Source organism: Rhagoletis zephyria, unplaced genomic scaffold, assembly GCF_001687245.7.
Source record: "Rhagoletis zephyria isolate East Lansing unplaced genomic scaffold, Rhagoletis_zephyria_1.1 Rzeph_scaffold_00254, whole genome shotgun sequence".
Classification (NCBI taxonomy): domain Eukaryota; kingdom Metazoa; phylum Arthropoda; class Insecta; order Diptera; family Tephritidae; genus Rhagoletis; species Rhagoletis zephyria.
Genome location: NW_016157338.1, coordinates 56229 through 84042, shown reverse-complemented (window position 1 = coordinate 84042; position 27814 = coordinate 56229). Strand labels below are relative to the sequence as shown.

General features: G+C 34.2%; 1 protein-coding gene across 1 annotated transcript in view; it reads right to left on the bottom strand.

The window, feature by feature from the left end:
* LOC108358426 (AF4/FMR2 family member 4-like) overlaps positions 1-27814 on the bottom strand; it is a 153322-nt gene that overhangs the window by 102772 nt on the left and 22736 nt on the right. Inside the window, exon 2 of the mRNA XM_017609754.1 lies at positions 2176-2393. The gene's annotated coding sequence lies outside the window, so the exon portion shown is untranslated. The remainder of the gene's footprint in view (positions 1-2175; positions 2394-27814) is intronic.

Genomic DNA, 27814 nt, shown 5'->3' with positions numbered 1-27814 from the left:
AAGCACCTACCAAGATATAAATTGATTTCTTGCTGAACTTCGGGAGGCCGAGAAAGGAGGTACACATCCTCATTTGTTACTCAAATAGTCCAACCCAAGGCCACAGTGATATGACATGAGAACACATCAAGGCGAATGAGTCGACTCAAAAAGGTATCCTCCTGTGAATGAGCGATTTTATACTTAGCTTCACTCATATCCACGACGTAGTGCGCTACGAAGAAGCGCATCATTTGTATGGTGACCCAAATCAATATCAGACTTAATGGGTTTCAACTCGGGGACCATCGAATCTACCGGTCAACCTAATTCGGGGTGTGTTGCGTATCCACGCCAGTTGGATGGTTTGCAGTAAGGGGTTTCCAGCTGGATACTTGTTTACCTCCGAGAGTGACGGTGGACCTACCACAGCATGGTTCCAACTTTTACCTTTTCTATCCGGTCTGAGCAAAGTTATGGCTGTGCGACAAAGTATACAGAGAACCAGTAAGCTGTGAGCCCTGATAGAACTGATTACAGAGCATAATCAATGGAGAATACAGATGGTCGCTACAGGTACCATGGCCGTCTCAATTGGTACATATTCTACATACATACATATCCTCGATAAGCTACTAAAATTGCTAAAATAGTCATAAGCTCAACCATCGAGTCAATCGTCAACATTCAGGGCAGCCGCGAGCAAACTCCAGCGGCTCCTAGTCGCGAAGGCGTAAACAGGTAAAACTGCTATCGATCACAAACCCTACGCGGGTATTTAGTCGGTTGATAGTACTATTCTTTCACATTCCGATAGTTCAGGACCTAAATAAGAAGTCCGCCTCGCAGTCAGACTTAAGCAGATTCTCAGAGATGCTCAGCTGAAGAAAATGGATAACGATCCTGTGGCTCATAATTTGAAGGTTGTGGTTGAGAGGGGAAGAGGCATTGTCTCTGAGAGTTGCCACGCTTAACCCACTCCTTCAACTTGCAAAGAGGTGGCCTACAAAACGAAGCGGTCGATAGATAATTCCAACGGCGAAGCTAATAGACCAGAAACCTCCAACTGGATGAAGGAGGTAGTAGTCTAGTTATTCGACTTGGAGTCGTAACAGGTCACTGCCTGATTGAGAGCACAAAACAATAGAATGGGTCTACAGTCGAAAGAATTATGTCGTAGCTGCCACGAATCAGAGAAAATCGAAATTGTAGAGCACTATCTAAGTCACGGATCCGCATTGGTTTGGGACCGTGGACATTTCCTTCATCGTTCCAGAGAAATAAGAAGAGTCTAATCTCATGAAAGCTTTCCGCAGATTTTTCGGATATCATTAACTGCATATCGTTACGTAAATTTCAAGTTGATCTCATAGATTTAAGAACTATATTATTCGCAAGTCTTTGGGATATTTCATTTTTGTTGGAAGGTCGTGAACTAGCACTTTTCCGAACTTGAAAAGCTTTCAACATAACCCCAAAGTAAACTCGAAGTAAAAAGTTTATTGCGATGAAATTGTACTTTTTTTATGAGACAGTACGCTCTTATTTTCTGCCCTATCAGCAACCATTTGGCCGCTTGGCCTCTCGGACATCATCACTCTACTGGCAACTGCTGCCAGCTGCCATCGTTGCACCTAAAAATATGCTTTGTTTTATATTGCTCGACATAATTCGTTGGCGCAGTCATTCATTTACAGCACAAGCGGGTTTCTCCGCACCCCCCTCTCTCTCTCTCTCTCTCTCTGTTGCTAGCGCGCTGCAACATTTCCAAAAATTACTTAAAAATGCATATGCTTACTCGGTTCGTTTATATTCATGTTTGCTTGTACATATGTACGAGTATTTGTGATTGGCCCATAACCTTAACTTTGGTGCTGCATAATTTTTGCTGCAGCTGCTTACATCTGCTGCTCTCTACTCGCTGCCACATACACAATATATTACTTACAACTGGCATTCGCATTTCGGCAAGCCATGCTTGCATTTTTTATTGCCTTTGGCAACATTCTAGTAAGTGTATTAAAATTGCAATGGATTGAATGCAAAAAAAAAGAAAAGGAAAATCGCAAATCGAAAAAATTGCATACGAAATGAGTTAGAAAAACTGAGAAAAAAAACGCAAATGAAGATTGGAAAATGTTCGAGTAAAAGAAATATAGTAACCAATATTTTGTAGCAATTTTCTTTGGCATTTACCTGCAACTGCTGTTGCTGCTGGGGATTTTGTTGTTTCGTGCTATTCTTAGTTTCGTAATTTTCTATGCAGCTCCGCCAGCTGCCCTAAGCAGTCAGCACAAAGTTTGATATGAATTCGTTTCGCTGATTTTTCCAACAGCTGCTGGGGTGGATTTCTTTACTTTTGCTTGGCTTTCTATTTCAATCGCTGGTAGTTACGAGTATTCTTCGCCTTGATTCTGTAATGAATTCAGAGAAAAAATGGAAATTAATGCATGGAAAATCGCTTAGAATGTTGTGATTAAATTCTCGTTGTTTAGTTTTGATTTCATGAAGAAAATTAATTCTGTTCGATGAGTAATTGAATTGAGTTGAATGCAAAGTAATTTGTGCAATTTGTGGGGGTAAAAATTTGCAATTAAAAAAAAAACAAAAAACATAAGATTGGAATGAAGGATGAAGAAAGGGATAGATTGAGTTCAGCTTTGTTTTCAGATTCTGCACAGTAATTTTATAAATTTCATGTCTTTACATGTGGAAATTATTTAATTTTAAAATTGGTAACAAATTCAAATATTATGGGAATAACGGATAATGGGTGTTTTATCAAACTTTTTCGCATTCATTAAAAAATATTTAATTAGGCTTGAAATGACCGTTGAGCATGAAACTTCTGCAGATATTCCGAAAAGCTTAGAATGAATATAAAAACGGCGCGAAAAATCTGGAAATCCTGAAAATATCCAGAAAAAAACTAGCTGATTAAAAAAAAAATGCGGGAAATAACTAATAGACTGAAAAGCTTTCGAAATTTCATATAAATAAAGTCCAAATTGAAACACGGAAACTTACAAACAGTTCCGAAAATGTCCTGAAAAATCCAAAAAGTTTTTAAAGCTCCCTAAAAGTCCCCGGAAATTCCAAAAGTTACAGAAAAGTGCCAATATGAGCATAACTTTCGAAAAAAATTTCAAGAAAAATCTCGAAAGGTCATGCAAAAGTCATAGGAAACATTACAAAGGGTTGTAAGGAAGCCTTAAAAATCGTGAAAAATAAGTTCCCGGATTCCCCTTTTAGCCCTTACTACAGTCGAATATCTTTAGAAATACCGAAAGGCTCCCCAAAAACCACTAAATCTTAAAAAATCCGAATGATTTCGAAAAGTTTCCTGTATGTGTTTCAAAAATCTCGAAATATTCGGCTGAGATATGGAAAACTCCACAAAAGTTTCGAAACAACTCCAATGAGTTTTGAAGCTTGCTGTTAAGTTGCTCAAAATTCTGGAAGGTCGCGAAAACCACCGAGTTAAAGTAACGAAAACTCCTAACATCTTTGGAAAATTTCTAAAAGCTCCCAGAAAGTCCCAATAAAATTCCTAAGGACTCATAAAATCTTGACAGGTTCTAAAAATTCTTTAAAACCTCAGAAAAGAAAACATATACACGGGAAGTTTCGAAAAATATCCTAAAGCCGTGAAAGCTGGGAAAATCTCGGAAACTAAATAAACACGAAAATTAAAAAAAAAGTCTGAAGAGGGTTTCTGAAATATCTCCAAAAATATTTTGGAAAGTTGCAAAAATTATATGGAATTCCGAAAATGCCGGGAAAAACTTGAGGGGGGGGGGGGGGTTCCGAAGATATTCCGAAATATCCGGAAAAAGGCTTTAAAAGTTTCAAAGGTTTCTAAAAAGTCGAAAATATTCCGAAATAATCGCATGTAAAATATGAAAAAAAAACTCCGAAAATGTGTCGGAACGGCAAAATCTGGAAAAGTCCTTGCAAAAGGCCCTGAGGTACCAGAATAGTTCTCTTATATTCAGTAATCACTTTCATCTCGTTTAATTCACAACGCCTTAAAATATGTGCCATATTAAGACAGCTAAACCAAAAATTTCAAAAAGTTCCGCTTCTAACACAAACTTCGTAGCCTCAATAGAATATGTGTCCAAGTAAAAGTATGAAGGTATGTTAGTAACTAAGCTGAAATTGTCAGCTGTCAAGTGTTTGTAACGTAGCGATAAACCGTGGAACTTAACTTTAGCTGTGTGTACGCCTAAAAGTATACAAATAACAATGCATTTAATATTAAAATAGACAGTTTTAATCCGCTGCGGCTCAACGGCGCAAACATTGTAACGCAAATGAATGAAATACAAAAAAATATGTAAAAGTGTCACAAAACAAGTAAAAGTTTAAGTGAAAAGTACCAACAAAACTTTTGTGTGTATGTGTGGTATGTGTTTGCTATACATGCATACATATATTCACATAGAAAGTTGCTGTCAACGTGCTACTTTGCGTCTTGTACGAGCTGGCTTAATCTCTAATAATCCATGTGGTTGTAAGTAGGCAAGTGGTGTAGTTAAGCGTGTGAGAATATGCTATGTACATTAGGCCGGCTCACCAAAAAAAAGTTGCGGATTTCCCATCAGAATTATAAAACCCATTGCATGTTAAAACTTCCACCTAAAGATTTCGGAAAAATATAAAAATTTACGCTAGCTGGACCGTATTGAAAATACCCGCAAAAATTTTATGACATATTTTGATTCTTTTTAAGCTTTAACTCTACCGTCATGAGAGGGGTTTTTTTGGAAAATATATTTTTAAAAACTAATTTTATTTATAAAAAACTCGATTTATGGAAGTACTTTCATTTCGGCCCAGCTCACGTAAAACTTAATATTTTTCCAAAATATTTTGGCGGAAGTTTCACAATATAATAAATTTTATAATTTCGATGGAAAAACAGTACCACCCCAGTTTCTTGCATGGGGGTGATGCACCCTAGTAACTACAAGTAAACAGTTATAAATGTGTGCGTGAGTGCTCATTATGAAGTTGGGTATATGAATATTTATTCATAAGTGTTATGCTGAGATATAACTGTTGTTTATCTAGGTGGATTTGCTATTAAAAGAATTGTGGTAATTGAACTTTCGGATGTACACTAAAGTGGTCCATTTTGTGTATAGGGAAACAAATTTCCTACAAAATGGGGCAGCCCCTTAGTTTATTCCTTTTAATATTTGTAATATCTATACCAACTTTCAGTTTTCTACTGCAACTAATACAGGGTGCTCAATGACCTTGAAATGCGCTACGGGATCGCTGCAAAACTGGCAAAAATATTGGTGATTTTTATAAAAACGTACTGTTGCCATGACAACTGAATATATAAAATTAATGAGGAAATCCTTTAGAATTTAAACATATTCAAGTTTCTAGTGCAAAAGGGCCGGTAAATATTGAAAATGCCATTTTAAAATTTTATCCTTAAAATTTCGCAATATTTATTCGACTTTCGTTCTTTTAACTTTGTCAGCTTAAAAATTACCTATTCGTCCTGGTGAATCCAAAAAATTAAAATTTTTTAAATTCTAAAGAAATTTCCTATTGCATTTGTTACCCATATTTTTATTCTACATTGCATTGAATCTTTTAATATTTTTTGGAATTAATCATATCTTTGAAATTACAAAGTCCTTCAAAATAAATCCTGCGGTCAGAGAGAAAAAATAAAAACGCCTTTTTTGAGAGTTTTGCTTCACATCGAAATTCGTGCTGCTTTATTTTCATTTTGACGCAGTTCAAGGTTGATTCTTTTACTTTTATTTGGCTTTGCTTTTTGTTTTCGCTCAATTTAATTTTTGTAATTTTTCAAAAGAAAAGAAAAAACGTTTGAAGCCATACAAATTTTGAATTTATTTACAAGCAAATGTTTTTTTCCGGCTTTTGCAAATTGAATATTGTAAGATGGTTTGTTAAAAAAATACGTGAACATATAAATATGGTATATGGGGTATGGAAAAAGTATGGGGAATAATAACTGGCTTTGTTTTTTAATTTTGTTTGCAAAATGTCTTTCGCATTTTATCCTACAAGAAATTTACTTTTATATGGTAAAATGTGCAAAACCCCGTCAGCAAAACCAATTCGTTAAAAATCAAGGCGATTTTTTGCGGCTTTTTCTAAAAATTCAGATAAGAAAGTTCAAAATTAAGATAAAAATGTGTTGAATTTTTCAAAGTTTTGTACAAATTTATGGTTTGTAGCGGATATGTATGTGAATCTGGTTCTTTCGAGTTTAAAAAATATTTCAGGCTACATTTTATTTCGTGTAGTAGTGAGAAATTAAAACATCGATGTATCGTTTTTATAACCGATGTTTCTTAACATCGATGTTTGTTGTATCCCTACCGTCTACCCAGCTAATATGGAAGCGAGATGCATTCAAGACAAAGAGATACATATATTTTTATCTGTTCTAAACCACTGAATAGAACTAACGGTGCCACCAATTCAAAAAAGATCAGGAAATTAGAAGTGGAAGATGGAGATTGAAATACATACATACATCGTTTGTCAAGACACACCTGCCTGCATTTTAGATACCATTTCTATAGCAGTGGTTCCAAACTGTTTTAAGCTCTAAAAGAAACTCTTTTAGAAAAATTTTCGGGAATGTCGGTTACGGCCTTATTAAAATCTTAGATGGCAGCAAAATAGGTTGCAAATTTCAGTGTAAAATTTTGAGCACGTTAGAGTGTCGCAGCTTAAGCTACTACTAAATAATTAAACTCTTATCCTTAAAAACTTGCTTTACAAATTAAGCGCACAAGTACGTTGCTCTGCCTGCCGCCCACTGCCCCGCTAAAATTAGCATAGTTAGCGCTGCCTAACCCCAAATCATAATAATAGCCGAGCATACTATTTATACACCTATGCCGGCATTCATTGTTACCGGAGAGTTGTGTACCGCTTAAAAGTTGCTATTTTTGTTTATGCGCACTTATGCAGGCATTGTTGTAGATGTCGTTCAGTGCACTAAGAATATGCACATACATATGGACATACCTACATATATGAGTTTACTTAGGGGGCATAAATAGTATTTAGGTTAAAAATATGCGGATGTGGTATACTCAGCTCGTTAAGGCCATATTTACTGTATCACAAATTGGTCTACATATTTATTTTCACAAAATGACTTCGGTACAAGCCTACAGTGGCTCAAACTGACTGAACATATTTACGTACAATTGCATATACTGTCATACTATTATACAGGTATGCTGTTATACGGTTAGAGAGTTATATATTTATACCGCTATACTTAATACAGCTATTCAGTTACATTGTGTTATACTGTTATAACTTCATACTATTATACCATTACGCTATGACACTAGTATGCAGTTACTTGAAATACTGTTATTCAGTTAAACTGCTATACCGTTACGCTTTTATACTGCTCTAATATGATTGTGTTATATCGCTGTACTGTTATACTTCTACTGTTATACTATTATATGCTAAACCGCTATTATCTTGTACTGTTATACTGTTATAATGTTGTACTGTCATATTGCTGTAAAGTTATACTGCTTTGCTGTACTAATCTTATAATATATTACTGTGAAACTGCTGCAATTGTAACACTGTTATACTATGATGCTGCTATACTGTGATACTGTAATAGTGTTATACTGTCATATTGTTGTAGTGGTTTAATGTTTACTGTCATACTGTCATACTGTCATACTGTTTTACTGTTATAGCATTATGCTTTTATGCTGTATATTGTTATACTCTTATACTGTTCGACTGTTGTATTATTATATTTTTATATATTCATACTCTTAAACCGCTGTACTGTCATACTTTATGCTATGATACTATTCTACTCTTATAATTTTACATTGTTATACTGTTATAAAGAAACATCACAGGCGGTTATATATACATATGGAAGCTAAAGAGCAGAATTAATGTACGCCGCCTCTGTCCTTTAAAAGCATACCTATAGTTTCTCGCAAAATTGAGCAAACGGTGATCATTTTAAAACTTCGCTATGTTTTTCATGATAAAAAATTTTGGTTATTTTAAAAAACAATATACATATTAATCCAAGTACGAAACTGTGTGCGAAATTTAGGCGAAATTTGCAACATTTCAACAAATTTGCAAACCTTTTAACGAGAATTTCGAAAAAATTTCAAATAGGAAGTTTTATAGCCCATCCAAATCTAATTATGTACTTAATAATGTGCAAACTTCAAATATCTTTTTAGACGCGTCGATTTTTGTTGATTTCTTTGCTAACTGTCTTACGAATTTTATTTCTATATAAAGTTTTTTTCAGATTTTTTTTTATATGGAAAAAAATACTTAACGCCGATACTCCTAAATTTCGATACAGTTTCGTACTTGAATTTATATGTTGTTTGTTAAAATACAAGGCGTAATTTAATAAAAAATTAAACAAAAATTTTCAGCAGGTAAAACATTGCGAATTTAAAACAAAAAAAAAATCACTGCATGCTCAATTTTGTAAGTAACTGTAGATATATACATACTTACATGCCTTTTTCCCCTATGTATGTATTATCCGCAATTTAGCGTCAATGTAGCAAATTGTAATGTCGCGTCGCCATGTGCCCCACTGCTCTGCATTAAGTGCAGCTATTTTTAGGGCCACTTCCTGCTGAGCTGACAAATAAATTTTTGTTAATGTCTTTCCTCTCGTTTATTTATATTATACTAGTTAGCTTTTTTGCGAAACCCCACATGCTTATGCATACTTTAACACAGCATAGCAAAAAAATATTGTGGCGCTGTTGAACAAAAATCTACTCGCGCTTGAAATGGAATGTTACTCATACCACATGGTGTACCATATAAGTTGATATGTATGTTTTTACATATGTATATGTAAATAAATACATATATTTGTATGTATGTATGTATATACATAAGTGAACCTAAGCAAGTGTGTGTGGAATAGCTTCCACGACATACACACACATATTCTGTTTTCTATTTCGCACAATTTTTATAACAAATTTTTGCTTGATGCGATTTTTTTTCTGGTTGTTATTTTTCACTTTGGATTTTTTTATTTTTTGATTTTCAGAATTGAGTCAAAGATTGTTTATTTACGACTTTTTTATGGGTCAACAAAGCAGCAGCCATAAAAAAGCAGCCATCAGTGGAGTAGAAAGGCGAGAAAAGAGGGCCGGAGTTGCTGCTTCTGAAAGGAGGCTCGCTGGAAATTTGTTGCTCGCCAGCGTGTAGGTGGTTGAGCAGGCAACTCCAGCGCTGTTTTTGCTCAAATGGCGACGCATTGATTTGGCATTTGACAGCGCTGGTGGCGTCAAAAGTGGATGGATATTTTTAAAGGCAAAAAGTCAGTCAGCTTTGAGCTAACAATGGTGCGCGAGTTTAAAATTTTGATATGCTTTTTTGCTTGGCACAACTTTTTCTATGCATTCAAGGCTGCATTATTTAGCGCTGTCTAACATCCGGTTCGGTCTCCTACTGCTCGGAAATTTTTTATGACGTACATGTCCCATTTTTATGACTACATTTGTTTGTAATCGCTATTTTTCTGTAAAAGCAGCAAATTTTTTTCGGCTGCTTCAACGAAGGTGCTTTTGCATATTTTATATGTTTTTAGTAGACTACTTTTTTGCCAAACCAATTTATTGGTTATTAGTGCATTGGGTACTCAAAAAAATAAAATAAATAAAGCATAAAAGTTTCCGAGTGCTGGCGTGTTTTACAAAACGCAATAAAATAAAATATTTACTTACTTAAAAAAATTGTGAAAAATATTTTGATTATCATCGCTATTGTCACGCACGTCAATAACTTCATTTGCATTTATTGACTAAAATTGATCAGTTGTTCAGTTGTAGTGGCATTTGTTCGCTGTCATGTACATAAATGTATAGAACGCAAACGCAGTGCGATTAAACATTGCATAAAATATTTTTTTTTTTGCTACAGAAATTCCTGAAAAATTCGAGTTAATTTAATTTAAGAATTTTTTCTTCGACATTTTCAATTTTATTTGATTAGCGAGCGTGAAATATAAATTGCTCTACAATAATTGTGTTATTAATATTATAAAATATTTAGGATTTTCAGGTGTTTGCTATGCAAAGTAAACATTATCATAGTACAGCCAGCCCCAGGGTGCTATTATTCTGGGAATATTATATTTAAAGAGAAAAATTTATAAAATTAAAAAATACTATTTTTGTGCACTTTTATTATTGTAGTTTAATAAAATATAAAAACACATTCCACGATAGAATAGAAGCAGGATAATTTTGTAACTTAGTTGCTCAATTTTAAAGCAACCATTACATTTTATAACAGGCCTGGCTATGGTTTATGCGCTCGACTTGCGACCCGCCGAGTAAAAAAGGCAATCCACTGAAAAGACGAAAATAGGCTCGATAAATAGACCTCTTAATAATAAAGCTACTCGTTTATCTCTTTTGATCAAAAATCTAAACCAATTTGATACTTTGAGGTAGACGAGGAGCCTAGAACTATTAACTTGTTGCATCTAGGATCCTCTTTGCAAAGCAAAATGTAGGTCAGACAAAGCGACGAAAGTTTGAAAATCCTAAAGTTGCAGTCGCAATGGGCAGCCGAGGAATTTCACAATCTGGTCGTGATTAACGCTTTCTGGACACTAAGCCTATAGAAAAAAATTTTTGCGACGAGTTGAGCGCATTCAACCGAAATGAGCATTCCTAATAATACATTCAATTTAGTCAAATATTTGTACCCGAAACAACTTTTTAACTTATGCTTAGTATTCTGCTTTTGTTAAAAATAAATTGCCTAAAACAATTTTTTCTAAAACAAAATATTTTCTCAGTCACCTTTTTTTCTAAAAAAAATGTTTTTTTATAAACAAATTTGTTCTATAAAAATTATGTGTTTTCTATAAATTTAGTTTATCTATTCTAAAGATTCCGTTTTTTTTTATTTTTTTCTTAGAACAAATTTTTTCCTCAAAATTCTTTTCTAAAAACCGGTTTTTTATATACATAAATCAATTTTAATTCAGATAGTTGTTTTATTGTAAAATTTCTCTTACTTTGGTACAACCAAATTTTTTCTCAAATTTACTTTTTTCTGAATTTTTTTTCTGTAAAAAAATTTGTTCTTCAAAAATTCTGTGTGTTTCTATAAATAAATTTTATTCTAAAAATTTGGTTTTTTAAAATTTTTTTTTAAAACAAATTTTTTTGTACAGTCATTGACATCTTACTAAAGATTTTCGTGAACCAACTGGCTTATAAGAGTTGGAAAATCAGACCCGGAAAATATATAACTAACCAGGTTTCCCAATGCGTCAAATACTTTAAGCAGCTTTTAATAGCATGAAAAGACGCTTCATCTACCATGCTAATGTCTAAATTCGACATCCCCGCAGAACTAATATGGCTCTGAAGTGTGATGCTGAGCGCAACCCTCAGCTGTCATCTAACTGGAAAGGACCTTTCCACGCCCTTGGAGACTAAATGAGGTTTCAGACAAGGCGACTTCTTCAGTCTGACTTTGGAAAGCTTAATACAAGCTGTATATCTGCAGCGCCAGGTAAACTACCTTCTGAGAGCACACTAAGAGTCTTCGCGTGTTGGGACACATCACTGTGGGCAGTAAATATTTTGAAGAAGTGAAGACTACCAATAATGTCAGCCTGGATATTAGGATATTAATAGCTCTTTGGTTTTGTTTTAACAATCGTAGCAAACAGGGTGTAAAGCTCGATTCCTTGCGAACATAATTAAAACGCTTCCACATTTTAAAGCAGCAATAGTGGAACTGCAGGACCCAATCGTTAGCGAGGCCTTTGGTAGCGGCTACATCCCAGACGAGTGTATCCATGGCATCGCCATTAAAATTAAGAGAAAGGGATTGCGATAACTGGTGGCGTACATATGTTCTTCTCGAGGTGGCGCAGATTGCAGCAAATATCATTTGGGAGAGCCTTTGGGAATTGTACTACGAAGAGGCATGCAAAACATCACTGGTGTATTTAAATTCACAGATGACGGTGTTATGTGCCAAGTCCTCCTACGCCTGCAATTAACGTAAGAAATTATTGCTCTTGTTTACAGATATTTATGTCCTTTAAGTCATGAATTATCTTTGTTTATAAATAATGGGCCTGAAAATCAACTTTAGCGAAACAACATTTTAAATCGTACAGAGCGGACTCGCGACAACTTCGGCAAATCCAGGTTGGTGTCTCTGAACTTCTGGATAAGAAGACAAGCCTCACTTTAAGCGCGATAACCGGCAGTATTGCAAAGAAAGCGAAGGGCTTCCAGGAGGCTACTTGAGTCAGACGAGAATATTAGTCGAATGGGAAGCAAAAGGAAATTATTGAAAATTTTTTTATGATGGAAACCACATTCAACAGGATAGACCAATCAGAGTCATTGATGTATCTAAGGACCATAAATTTGACATTGTAATTACTTAATGTCATTGTGATATTTTTTTATGAATAAGTTTTTATAAATAACTTTTTTTATTTAAATTGCATTTTTCAAGCGACCTTTTACTAAAAGCCTTAAGCAATAGCGAAAAATATATAAAATGATTGCGCATTATTTGCAGGCCGATGAATCACTTTTTTTCAAGCGACAATAAATCCGATTTATTATTATTATTGTCGTTGATTTAAAATCAACAGCAAGCATACACACACAGCTTAACGTATGTACCTACTCGCACTACACATAAATAACTTATATGGAGTTAGTTGTGTAATAAATTGTGTTATTGTTGTTTTCATTGCTATTTTGAAAGTGGTAATCATTCATAAATAATTCGTGCTATCGATAAAATTTACTGTAAATAGCAAGCAGAGAGAAAAAGCACAACAATAAAACAGTTACTATTTTGCTACTATTTATGGGTATTGGCAAGGCGTTATCATTTCGAAATATGATGCGCTGCTTTCAGATTTAAATTGGCCACAAACACCTTTTTTTATATACATACATACCTACATATTTGTATTACGAACAATTATCTTATGTTTTATAAATGTGTGCAAAAATACAGGATACATACTTACATACATACAAGTATTTATAAAAATTGTAAATAATTAAGTTTATAAGGTTATGAGTTAAAAAAAAAAAAAAAATCATCGTTTGTTATTCGCTGTCGCGCTGAAATGCATTCACTTGCACTGATTTCATTTTCACAATTCGCAACCTTTGTTAGTTCGCGGTTTATTGCTCATTTTAATTTAATTAAATATTCCAGCTGCTAACTACTCAATTTATGCTCGAATGCTACGTACATACGTACATATGTACGTACATAAATAGTTGGATTAAGTCAAATTGTTTTATTGGTTCATTGACTAATTTTAATTGTTACGAATGTAGTCTATGGCATAATTAAACTGGAATATGACAGATGTTGAAATGTATTAAAATTTATTAAAATTAAATATAATTACATGGTGTGTGTGCGCGCTGGCGTGTAATTTGTTAATTAGCAAGCTTTGGGTTCATTTATACATACAATGTCTTTCAAAAGTGGCTATGCTAAATGCGAATGGTTGGCAACACAGTTCAATGAATTAAAAAACAACAACAACAAAAAACTCTCAACATGAATGCTGATCGGACTATAAATGTACAAGAACGAATAGCCAGAGATTGTCAGTATAAGATTTTTTTAGATTTTGAAATCACTAGATTCTTCCCAAACTACAGTATACGACAAAAATGTGTTTCAGAATGAATTTCGGTAGTGGCAATACAAATTGTAAAGTTGGAAATTTATGTTTTAGAAATCAACGTCATCTTGTAATCAATGTATTTTTTTTTCATCGGGTGGCACACTAATTTTACTATTCTAGGTTCGTTCGCTTTGGCAAGAATAATTTCACTGTTTAATGTTGTCATTTTAAACTGTCTTAAACTTTTAAAATGAAAAAATCGTTAAATTTCAAAAATTACCTAATAGCTGCGACAGATATTCTGCATACTGCCAATTTTTTTTTAATATGGTGGCACACTCTTGCAATTTCAGAGCTGTGCTGTACTTGATGCCAACTTTCATTGCCTCTTATATGAACATTCTAATTGAAAACTTCCCAAAATTATTAAAAAAACAATTATGATTTTTTCGAGCCCCAAATAAAAAATTAGTAATTTTGATACTTTACACCGAAATAAACGTTTTAGGGATAAAATTGTTTAAATACTTAAGTTTTTTATTGTAGTGGAGAAGAATCCTTCGGTATTTAATATCTAGAGCAAGAGAACCAATATTTTTTATTTTTATTTTTGTTTTTAATTTTTTAATTTTGTGGAGTTTTTGAAATCCTTTTATTAACCATCGGCTCTTTTTCGGATATATTCGAGACTTTTTGAAATATTCCAGATTTGCTGTGCCTTTATTGAAATTTCCTGCGATAAGCTGAAAACTGTCGTAACTCTCCTTTAAAATTTTTGGACTTTCGCCATTTTCCGGCATAGTAGTTAGAGTAGGGGTCTTTCCAGACTTTTTCGGTAGTTTTTGGGAATATGCGGAATATTTCGGGGCCCATATGGAGTTTTTTGGCGCTTGGGAACTATTCGGAATTAAATTTGGAACTGTTTGGAATTTGTCATAAGCTTTGTGGATTTTTCCCGACGTTTCTTCGAATTTGCCAAGTCTTTTTGTGAATATTACTGACTTTGCCACCTTCAAGGATACTAACGGGGCCTTATAAGATTTTCGGTAGCTTTTAGGAGTATTTGAAATTTTTGACCTATTTAAAGCTTTTATTGGTATTTTTAGGTATTTCTTCGGAATTTTGTGGAGCACTCGGGATTGACTAGCGAATTTTTGCGGATTTTCGAAGCCTTCTTGGAATTTTTAGTGTGTTTTTGGGAATACGCAGGATTTTTTCGGAATTTTTCGGTAATTTTGGGAATTTTCGGGCCATTTTGGGAATATTCTGGGCTTCTGCCAACCTGTTGGATATTTACGAGGCTCAGGGAGATCATTTGGTAATTTTGGAGAATATTTGATATTTTTAGAGGCCTATTCGGAGTTTTTATTGGCATCTTTTGATATTTTTGCGGAAATTTTTAAGGCACTCGGGATTAATTAGGGAACTTTTTGGAATCATTCTTAGCCTTTTTGAAAAACCTCGTGAGTTTTTGGATTTATTTGGGAATACGCGGAATTTTTTCGGAATGTTTCGGGTAATTTTCGGAATATTCTGGAGTTAAGTCAACCTGTCGGATATTTACGAGGCTCGGGGATATCCTTTGGTTATTTTGGAAAATATTTGGTATTTTTAGGGGTCTATTCGGAGTTTTTATCGGCATATTTTGATATTTTTCAAAAATTTTATTTAGGTTTATTTTTTGGAATATTTTGCAGATTTTCGTTCTCGGTTCTTGTGCGACTTTTCAGGTTTTTTGCAGGAGTTCCTAAGTGTTTTTTTAAGTTTTTGGAGACTTTTGGGGAAAATATTCGAAAGTTTTTCGCGACTCTTCGGAACGTTTTTCGGGCTATTCTGGGATCTTTTTGGGACTTATTTTAGAATAATTGAAATTTTTTCAACAGCTTATGCTGCCTTTTCGTTTTTTTTTTTAGGAAACAAATCGGAAACTTCTGGGTTATGCTCGGAACTTTTTAGATATATTCCGTATTTAAATTTTTTTTTTATAATTTTTTACTTTATTCAACAATTTTTATGAGCTTGAGGCCGTTTTTAGTGAAAACTTATTGTGGAAAAGCAACAATAATTTGAAAAAATGGTAAAAGTGATAGCTATTTCGGAAATCACCACATTTCCTCATCAGACTTCTTTCAGTAGGATTCGAACAGACGATCACCACTGACTGACTTTATGGTAATTTTCTCGCTTCGCCTTTATTTTATTCCAGATTTTTCGGAGTTTGTTTCCGAACGTTTTAGGTTTATAATTTAATACCAAATTAAAAACTCTGCCTTAAAAAATTATTCCACACAAACTTTACCGAAGTACCCTACAGGTCGTTGGGACTTTTTTCGGCACTTTTAAAGGCCGTTATACAATTTTTAGGAATATTTTTGATTTTTTTTGGGACTTATTATAAATATTAGGTATTTTTTGCGAATTTTTTTAATTACTTTGTGGTATACATACTTTCCGGATTTTTTGGGAATATTTAGCATTTTTCATATTTCGATTGCGTTTTATTTGAAATTTTTAGTTTTTTTTTTAAAACGCGGAGCGCTTTTCTTTAACGCTTACAGTCCCTTTTTTCTGCCTAAAGATGAATAAATATAAATTTATCGACGCTGATATCGATAACATATCATCCATAAAATTATAGATAGCAGCATTGTTAAAATTATCCATGACAATATCGATGAAATTATGGCGATTATGGTGAAATCAAAAAATTATCATTATTGATATCGATAACATTACATACTAGTATATCGATAGCCATACTTTGAACGGCAGTGAATCCCTATTTCCCATTCATTTGCATTATCGAGTCGTAATTAATCTCAAAGCTCTTCTGTTAACGTCTTTTACATACATTCACTGCGCCTGCTTTACTTTTCACATCCTTTGTTTCAATTAACTGAAGCTTTATTAGATTACCGCTTAAAGCTTAACTTGCTTTTCGTGAGATATTATTTCACATGCAGGTGGCAGGCTGGCGTAAATTTCACTCTCCTCCACAAAATTTTCTGTTCATACTTACATACAGTTATTCATATATAAGTACGCAAGAAATGCCAAATCCGCAGCCAATTGCATTGATTACTTTATGGACTCTTCGATTAGCAGCGAATTTGCAAATACACTTTTCCGTTTTCATTGCCAAAGCTTGTCATCGTTGCCAACATATACTCGTACAAAAGAAAAATATATACTCAGTCAAACAAAAAAAAAAGGAAAACCTGAAGCAACTGCGGCAAATTCACTTTCACAAATCTTACTTAATGCAATGGAATAATACAAATTTTTTTTTAGCTACCCACATTTCTTCTGTTTTCTTTTTGAGCTTTTCCAATGCGTTCATATCACTTGGCAATACTACTTGCTTGTACTAATCGCACCACGCTTGCTCCTGCTAGCAACGACTACTACGCCTCTTTAATCCAATTCCATTTAATACGCTTCGTTTCTTTTCAATTTTCGGCATTTGTTTACTTTCACTACACTTTTACCTTGCTTTTGTTATAGCGATATCCTTGAGCCCATACCAGCGCCCTATAACAAATGCACACACATACGCCCACATCGACCAGCGCACAAATCTATCAAAGTAGTTTGCCTTCGAACGCCTTGTGGCTGTTCAAGTTTGCTTTGCTCAGCCAATAAAGTTGGTGGCAACAATTCGCCAACGCCCATTACTCCTAATATCGTAGTTAAGTCCCCAGCCAGTGTTGCCACACTGTTTGCCTAATTGTTTTCAACAGCTTTGATTGTTGTTTCGCTCACGCCATTGTTTTTATTTTAAGTTTGTTTGCTATTCAGTTTTCGTGGAAATGCCAACACCCGGAACCGCGTAAATCCACGCAAATCAATCGACGCGTCGCTTTTTGTTTGTTTAGCTGGGCGCTATCGCTGCTTTTGTTGTTGCCGCCGCTGCTTTGTGTTTGTTATTAATGCGGCTACACTGTTATTTTGTGTAAAGTTGGATTTTTTTTTTTGGCAAAAAGTCAACAAAATGCGCAACCACTTGAGCGCCGTAGCCACGACGATGACAAGCCTAGGAGACGGAGACCATAGAAAAGCATTTAGTAAAGTAGGCGGCTGTGGAAAAGTGAAAGTAACTTTTACAGATTTGTATCTTAATTGCTGTTGTTGCTCGCTTGTTTTGCAAACAGCTAAGCTGGCAAGTAATTGAATGATTTCAATAAATTTTGGACATAAATTTTGCACTTTATAACTCAAAGAAGGCTGATTGCTGTAAGGATAAGGAAAATAGTCTCATCTGCGCGCCTAAAAAATATAGGTGGGTAAATTATTCTGGAAAAAATAAACACAAATCAAATTTTTAAAAACTTTCTGCAAAAGTTGAGTTTAGGGTCTCAGTTTTACTCCCACAAATGTTAAAGAAAAACCATTTGATCGATTTCGGTCATAACTAGCACTAAGTGAGAATACCTATGAAGTCGTCCGATTCGGTGAGTTAACAGATTCCAATTTCCTCAAGCGTTTGGTAAAAAGATCAGGAATTTTCTTCCAGTAATTCACAAATCGGAAGATTACGAACAGCTTACGACTATCTCATTAGTGGGGAACTAAGAGAAACTCCTAAACTACATTCGATCTACATTCCCGCAAGGGAAGGTTTTTGGCGGAAGGGAGGAGCGAAATTTTTCACGGATGGTTCAAAATGTGAAATGGTAGAGGCTTCTTTTGACGGGAGTTCTTCATCAAAACTATGTTCAAGCTTCCAGACTGCTGCAGTGTCTTTCAGGCTGAAAAAGCTGCCATTAAGGAAATTGTAAACCCAGTAAGACATTAGTTAGGGAGATAAGCATATACATACTCTGATAGTGAGGCGGCTCTGAACGCTTTGGTGAAGCAATCAGGACTCCACCACTGTATAGGCAGCAGGTGGGGATACCGTTGTCCTCTTATGTCCACTCTTGGATGGTTAGGCCTCATGTAAACTCAGCGAGCGCTAGGTAAAAACTAGAAGGCGATCGAGGGCGGTAAAAGGACCTCCTTACATTTGTAAATCCTCAGCTCTCACTGTCGGCGGAGGTTCTGACAGGCGACTGTGCGGTCGATATTCACACGGCAGGGTTAGGCACCTTAGCTGAACGCTTCTCTGCTAGTTGTCAAGAGGATGATGAGGTGGAAGAATTTCAGCACTTTCTATTAGGCTGCCCAGCCTTCGCGAGGCTTAGGTGAAAATATTTTGGGTCGAAATTACCACTAAATAATTGGCTCCGTTCAGTTTTCGTGTTATCTCAAAGGAGAATTTGTTCAATGTACAAAGGACTAACATTTCTGCGAAGACTAAATTGGCAGCGGTGGCCTATGCCGGCGCTTCAAAAGGTAGAGAAACGTTAAAATCGATGCCCAAATCCGTGTCCGTGGGAAAACTGTTGTCACAGCTGAGTGTATGCGGACGTGTGGAACTGTGCTGCTTCCCGCGACGGTCACGAACGCGATGCACGCACTCTTGGTTAAAGAACTACAGTCTAATGGCCTTACTTATAAAAAATAAAATAGATTTATACTGCTCTATAAAGTGACGTTTTCATAAAAATTTTCGATTTATAAAGCAGTTAAAGTGTTCTTTATTTTTTTATGAATTTGGGTCTTTAGCCATGAGGGCGTATTGTTAACAAAACCTCTAGAGCCCACGTTGGTAAGATATTTGAGAAAAATGATCGTATGCTTGACCTGGTTTTAGGATTCCAATGTAACTCTTTCAGGATCAACATTTTTCCTTAAGAGCTTTTCGTTTAATAATATGTGATTAATGTGTGAAGAAGTTTAAATTTTATATTTTTGCCCTTGTTTATCAATTTTATAATTTTTTATTTTTTTTTTTGCCATGGGAGCATAGGTGGCCTTAAACAATTTTTTTTCTTAACTTCTAAAAATAGTTTCAAATGTGCTAAATTTTAAAGCAACGGTCACTTATTTCTAAATATGATGGTAAGTTATGTAGCTCTACCCCTTAAATTGAGGAGTAACCAACTTGTTTTTTAATTTATCCCATTTGAGTCTATTTTAAGTAGGGAAGTACAAAAAAAAAATGTGGATAAGGCACTCTTGGTCTCAATTTATCATACAATTTTAGAACGAAATATTTTTTACCAAACCTAGACAACAAATTAGAAAAAACTAAAATAAAAAAATTTGAGAAAAATGAGTTCCCGGAAAAAAATAATTTTTTAATAAAAAGTAAATTAAAAAGAAAAAAAATATTTTTGAAGAAAAGGGTTAACTTTTAAGCAAAAGTTAATTTACAGAAAATATAAAATTTTTAGGTTAGAATTAATCAAAAGCGTAATTTTTCGAAAAAAATTATTTTTCTAGAAAAATATTTGTTAGAAAAAAGGTTTTACAGGTATATATTTGTTAAAAAAAAGTATTTCTTACGAGAAATATTTCTTAGTAAAATTATTAAAAAAAAACGTTTATTTAAAGTACTTAATTTGGTCAAAAAAGTTTTATAGGAAAAGCTTAAGCTTTAAAAGAAGGCAGATGTTCTCAATTCGTCGTGTATATTTGTAGTTAGCGGCTCACGCACCGCGTATTTAGAGGTTTGGAGGGCGTCATAGAAACAATTTTTGCTTGCAATTAGAAGAAACGTCCAAATTGTAGAACAATGTTATGGATTAGAGCAGAAAAGACAAAGCCTTTTTCAAAGAGGACGAAAAGAGAATAGTATCAGTCGTCTTTTGTGCTTTTATAAGTTTCGAAATAAGGAGAACTTGGAATGCCAATAAGCTTAAAAGTCTCAGTCTTTACGAAACATGTCACATATATATTTAATTTACAAAAAAAGTTAGCACCAATGTGTCGGCAAGTTCAAGGTGATGAACTGAATCTCTACTATCACTAACATTTAAAACATTTACCAGTTTAATCGGTTTCCAGTTTATTTAAAGCGTATTTAGTCTAAAAGACGAAATACATAGAAGTCGCTTAAATGATAAGTGCAGCTTAGAAAGCTGCTCATTCCATTTTGTCACTGAACTGTCGACAACATATAGTACATATGCCTCTGAAAAGACTGCAATACCACTGACTGGGTGGAGTGCAAAACTTTTTATGGGTGACAACATTGGCGCCTTGCTTCTTTTCCTCCGCGCATAACAACAGCTGAATCTCAGAAAATCAACAAAATTTTATTGTTTTCGTCTTTCGTCAACGTCTACATTTTCTAGTTCAGCCTCCTTCCTTGATGTATAAGCCTATTGATTGATATTTCCTTTCACCGTGACACTCAAATTGTGTTCGTTAAGTTCACTGAGTGTGAGCTGTGCATGAGAAGTGAACACACTGCGACAGCTGAAGGAAATGCAAAAATGAAGCAGTCAATTGAGTATACTTCTCTTTGATGGAATTTCGCCTCTTTCGACCGACATGAAGTGGATTTAACAATTTTAATATGCAGGCATGTGTGTATTTGTTTTTCTTTTCACATTTCTCTGACAATTATTTACGCTTGTTCACTTTTGCGCCCGATTTTCTTTCATACACCCGCTGGTGTTGCAATGGAGAAATGACGCGCGCATAATTTATGTCACTGCGCCAAACTGTTGCCTGTTAATTTCCGCATCCGGTATACAATAATAATAACAACACACTACAAATCAAGCAATCAATCAAACAATCAATATTGGAAAAATCAACAGCGGCAACAACAACAATACATATACGTACATTTGTAGGCAGTGTGACAACAAGCGCAGTGCAACACAAATATATAAACGCGTAAATAAATATTTATATATGTATTTATGTGCTGTTAATTTGTATTTAAAAAACACCGCACTGCGGTTCTCTGTGTGTGCGAGCAGGCGAGCTGTGTGCACAACCAAAAAGGGGTTGCAAAGGCAATTGAGGGCGAAATAAATGATTGCAACGTTTGCAACATGCCACATAATGATGCATGTTGCTGTGGTTTTGTGCCACATACGTTGTTATGATGCTGTGTGTGTGTGTGAGTATTATTATTTAAAATAAATTAAACAACACTTATGCGTCTGCACGCCATAAAGTATGCAACTCATTTCGTGCTGCATGCAATTTTCGATTTTTCACGCTGACCTCAATGTCCACAGCGGAGTGGACAGTGCCTTTTCGCTGGCCAACCTGCAAGCATGTATGAGAATTCCTATGCGTACTTATGTAATTGTGTATGCAAATATATTACTACTAAATACATGCATACATACATTTGCAAGTTCCGCTCTGCGCCTGTTGCTATGCATGTTTGCTTTAATAAACTTATTTAAGTTCGTCGCATTTCACCATTAATAACAACCGCACTAGCGCGTACCCCACACACGCACACGCACGCACAACGCCCGCCATAAATTTGCAGCGCATTCATCGATGTTGGCCAATGACCCAGTAGGAATACATGCTCACGCACACACACATTAAGCTCTGCTCGCTGCCACCCCACAGTGCGCATAACTCATTATCTGTCGCATATTTTTCAGAATTTGCTATATGTGTGTGTTGGTGCTGACGCTACATACTTTTCGCACATTCATTCATTTCATTTGCTCATAAATTTTCGCCTCTACTTTTAACTTCCTGCTTTAGTATTTATTTTTTTCTTACTTTATCCAGCCAATACAACCGCTTTTAATTAACTATCGCTCGTACATACTTATGTATATATGTACATACACATGTACTATATATAAATTGTCGTATTGCTATTGTTTACATTCGTAGCTGCTTGTGTGCTGACATGTTTTCCATTTTTGTGAAAAATTTATTAGCTTCGAGCATATTCACTTATCCAGGCGCTGATATTTGATTACTTTTTTAAAGCTCTTGTTTTGTTATCGGTTTATTCATACTCGGTATACGTTGTTCTACCGTGACCCTTTCAGTTTACCTTATAACGGTAAGTTAAAAGGAAATAAGAGAAAATGAAAATTTTGAACGCTGAAGGTAAAGGCGTGCCAACTAGTAACCTCCTCACCAACTAATATCGATTGCTGAGAGTTCAGCAAGAATGCTTCACGTTTTTTGAATCTCACCCTTGCCAAACCGGTGCTGAGATGCAGTCAACTAGTTAAGAAGTTAGAAGAGTTTTAAACCTTATACAGTGTGTCTCAGACCACCCGTCCATTTCCTCTAAAATAACGGGAAAGAAGAAGAAGAAGATAATAGGTATCTTATTGCCTTTTATTGCTATTTTATTGCCTTTTGTCCTACTAAAATATCTGCATTTAATTTCAAGTAAGAAGAAAGAAAAATTATTTTGCTATTCTGTTTTTGGTCTATTTTAACTGGAACAAATTTTTCAAGTAGCCTATTGCAGCGCTGAAACCACTTAATTTCTAAATCATAAATTAAAGCCAGAATAAATGGCCTTTGATTATAATTAAACGCAAACAATCAATTAATATATCAACAATAACCAATCGAGTAGAAAAGCCACATTGTATGACAAGCGTAAAATTAAAATTTTTAAGTGTAATGTACGGTACTTTCCTAACTGTAGATGTGTACAGTGCCGGACAAATTACTAGCGTCGCTACGTTTTGATAAGTTTTGACTATTTTTCTTTTGTTTTTTTATGATTATTTGTTGCTTATTAAAGCATAGAAAAAAAACAATATAAGCCAAATATAAATCCAAATTTCAAACTTTGTGCAAATATTATAAAAATTCTGCAAATTTCAACAAAATTTCAAACTTTTTAATCAGAATCTTTCAAGTTTTAAGTTGGTAAAAATTTTCCTGTATGGAAGAAATATAAAAACTGTCTACGAAAATTAAAGTTTAATGGGTTACAAAACTGCATGCCAAAATTTTTTCTAAAAATTCTGATTAAGAAGTTTGAAATTTTGTTGAAAATTTGCAGTATTTTTATAATTTTTGCACTAAGTTTTATACACTTGCTATGCATTGTTAAAAAATTTATAAACATTAAAACAAACAAAACAAAAAGCAGTTAGAACTAGTCAAAATTCCGCGACCCTTTTAATTTGTCTGGCACTATACATATTCATATTTTTACATACCTACATATGTATATGATGAACATAGAGGGACTCAAACAAAATTTCGAATGGTGATTTTAATTCAATAATTCAATAATTCTATTTTTTTTTTTTATAAACAATTTGTTTAAAAACTTTATACAAAAAATCAAAATATGTTCAGCTCATTTTTTTTATTTCTATAATACAAAATTGCAAAAGATCGTCGGAAAATACCTAATGTTAATTCAAACCTAAATGTTTTAACAGATTTTTTTTTAGTATATTATATTATATGTTTAATAAGAACGTCAAAAAGACTGACAGAAAAAATGTTAAAAACAACCGGGCTTTTTAGCGGCATACTTAAAAATCTTCTACAAATTCCGACTAAAAAATTCGAAATTTTTAATTAAAATTTGTTAATTTTTTGTATTAAGTTTTATACTTGATTTTATATGGATTTAAGCTGAAGCAAAATTTTTATAAAATATATTATATATTGTGAATAATTAAAAAAAATCACCATGTGAGCCACTGTATATCGAAGTATTAACATGAAATCAAGTGTTCTTTACATTTCCAAAAAAAAAGAAAAAAATTTGGCCACCAATTTTTCGCTCGACAGCCCGTAACAATGGTTGCTTGCAAATTACACTTGACATTTTGCCACAGTAACATTCACTCGTGTCACACGTAAAAATTGTTGTTGTAGGTGCATGTGTACTCATGTCAAATATTTGCATTTTATAGTACATATATGCAATATGTAAGAATAATAAAATTAAATACATAATATTTGCATATTTTTTGGCTGACACGAATAACAAATACATATACATACAAGCACACAAAGTCAATTCTACTCCCCAAAAAAGCAATATACTTGCGCTTGTGTGACTACCCTGCAGGAAAATCGCGAACCAATGAATCAAATTTTTAGTTCCGTACTAGATTTTTATGGCCAAAAACGAACCAGTCCGATAGTAACCAGATTTCCACCAGTTCAAAGTTCGAAGTTAGAACTGGTTCATAACTTATCTGTCGAATTCGGAACTAGTTTGGAGCTATCGAAAAAGGGATGCAGCGTGGGGTTTGTGTACTTTACATCGAAAAAAGCCGCCAATTTTCGTTCAAATACGCTTTCATTTTGCACTTCGCAGATGCTTTTTCATATTGCGGTAATATAAAACAAAAATTTGTGTCAACATTTTAACAATTTGGGAGCTTCCGGAATCTAACCAATAACAGCAAGCTCCTCTGCGAGCTCAGCTACAGCCAAATGTATGTAAACGTACATATCACGCAATTATTCAAACAAATTTAATTTCAAATTGAAAATACATTTCTTTGAAAATGATTTGAAATCTTACACACGGAAAAACCAAAACTATTGAAAAAATCACGATACTTTTTTCGTCTGTCGGTTTTAGAACTGGTTAGGAACTATATACTTTGGGACTAGTTCTGAATTATCGAAAAAGGGATGCAGCGGGGGCAATTGACACTTCCTAGGATATCACAATATTAAATTCGTCAGTTGATGGCATGAAAAAGAGAATTAACGCGCACTAATCATGGTTCTAAATTCTATAGTTCAGAACCCGTACGGCCCTAGTGCGCTTCCCAACAGCACCTTGTAAACTTTATAAACTCTTCTCTCCCTCTTTCACTTTGTCTCTGTCACAATCATACGCTCACGTTGCTATTAATGTCATATGCAGTGTGACCAGGTACTCCGAAAAAAAATTTATTTTAAAACAAAAAAAAGGCTAGAAAATGTCCAAAAGAAAATTCAAAAATGCTAAATGCCAAATACGAAATTTGCAGCAAAATCAAGAAAAAAAAACCAGATCGAGCTGCAAAAAATTCCAAGCTGGTCACGCTGGTCATATGCAAATAGTTGGCATTTAATCTACAACAATAGAAAACAAATAAAATATCAAAATTTTTGTAACAATTTCAACTACATTTGAGTTTATACTCAAGTATACTTAGGAGTTGTATTTACGTGTGACTTTTTTTGAGTGCATATGTATATGTGAGCAAGTGTGTGTGCTTAAACGTTCAAGTGCGCCTGTGTGAGTGAGTGTGCGTTTATTGTTTGAGCATCCAAAAAATGGCTGCTTGCACGCAGAAGTGGCCTGTATTTAAGAGTATATGTATATAAGTGGGCACACATACACTAAAATATTCGTGATTGCTTACATACATGCACAGAAGTATATATAATTGTACTGAAGTGTCCATTTACATGTCAAGTGCATATGTATGTATGTAAATGTTACACATTTTACTACCTCGCAGCTATACTTCACTTGGTCTCGCACTTGCACACATATAAACTTATATAACTAAATATATTCAGATATACACATATATTTTAGTTTGTATAAGCGGGTGTATGCGCGTATATAATCACACACTTATTTTGCATTTTTGCTAACTCAGCTTTCAGTTGGTGGCTGCTGCTGCTGCTGCTGTTGGTACCAGTATTCTGTCCATATAAACTCCGGAGGATGTATGTATATACGCTTGTAAGTACCTTTCTATTAGTTTGTGTCCAACCACAAAACTTTATATGGTCTATTATAATAGAAAATTTGAATATTTAACAACAGTACCAAATAGTTGTGTGCCACACTCACACACACTTACCTATTTTGCGCACAATAAAATCCTTAAGAGCGCTTGACATTTGGGTTTAGTTTCGCTTTTGTTACATAGCTACTTGATGTGTATTCAAATACATATATCCATACGTATGTGTGTATATATATAATGTATTTTTGTGACACATTTAACTATCATTGGCTTGATAATTAAATGTATGTAAGTATATTTGCTACGTCAGCCCGAAATAATATCAACTACCCATTCAGCTAAACTTCTCCCTGAGTCAGCATTATGTACACATACTATTATACAGTACCAGGGTGACCAAATTTGCCCGGAGTGCATATACTTTTTAAAGTTCTTAAGGTTTGAGGTATCAGATACTGGTCATTTGGATAGCTTTAAAAAAATATTTTGGAAATAAAAAAAAATATGTGGGTTGCGATATCTTTTAAGTAAGTCTCTTACCCCGAAATTTAGGTGGCAACCGTATTCCGAAATACGCTGGAATGAATGGCACATATCTTGAGTGTATATGTACCGTGTATACATAGAGAAATGCTGTTTGCAATTAGCAAAATACAAATTTTTATTACATAGCAGCGTGGCAACCTTGATGGAAAATATTTATCTTACCAAAGTTCTCAACAATACCTTTCATTTGATATCCATATTGTGATGTTTTAGATAAATTGTGTAGAATCGAAATGAAGTGGCAACCTTACCTATTATCCTAAGGGATAACATTTTGTATATAGGCAAAGCATTGTTTAAGAACCTTCTCTTGGTATCCATGAATAGTCATATTTTAAAATTTTTCCAAAAAAAAATTAAGTAAACATGCGACTTAAAATAGGTGGCAACCCTATTAAAACTATTTTTGAATTAGAGATCTTTAAAATACCTTTCATTTGATACCCATATTATGATGTTTTAATTAATTTGTAATTAATTTCTAATAGGTGGCAACCTTACACGAGTCTTCTCGGAAATAATGCATATTCAGATAACGTTAAAATCCAAAACATTATCTGTGTACAAAATTTCATAATTTTCGAGAACCTCATGGATATATGTATATATTTATATATGTACAAGAATTTCTCTTTAATGAAGTAATAAGATGTTTGAAATCTTTTCTGTGCCTGTGACTGCGTTTTACCCAATACAAAACAGCTGGTTATTTTTATACCCGAGCGCACTTGTGCACAAGGGTATATTAATTTTGTTCACATAACGGTTGTTTGTAACAGCCAAAACGAATCGAGATAGGTATAGACAAATGTATACATAAATGCTCAGAATGAATAGAGAAGTCGATTAAGCCATGTCTGTCTGTCCGTCCGTCTGTCCGTCCGTCCGTGTACACGATAAATCGGGCAAAAATTGAGATATCTCAACGAAATTCGGTACGTAGGTTTCCGTTAATCCAAGGTAGGTTGGTATTGAAAATAAGCAAAATCGGACAGTAACCACGCCCACTTCCCATATAACGGTAATTTCCCGAAATACGAAAACTGCGATATTTTAGTAACTACTGAAGATAATTCACTCAAAATTGATATTT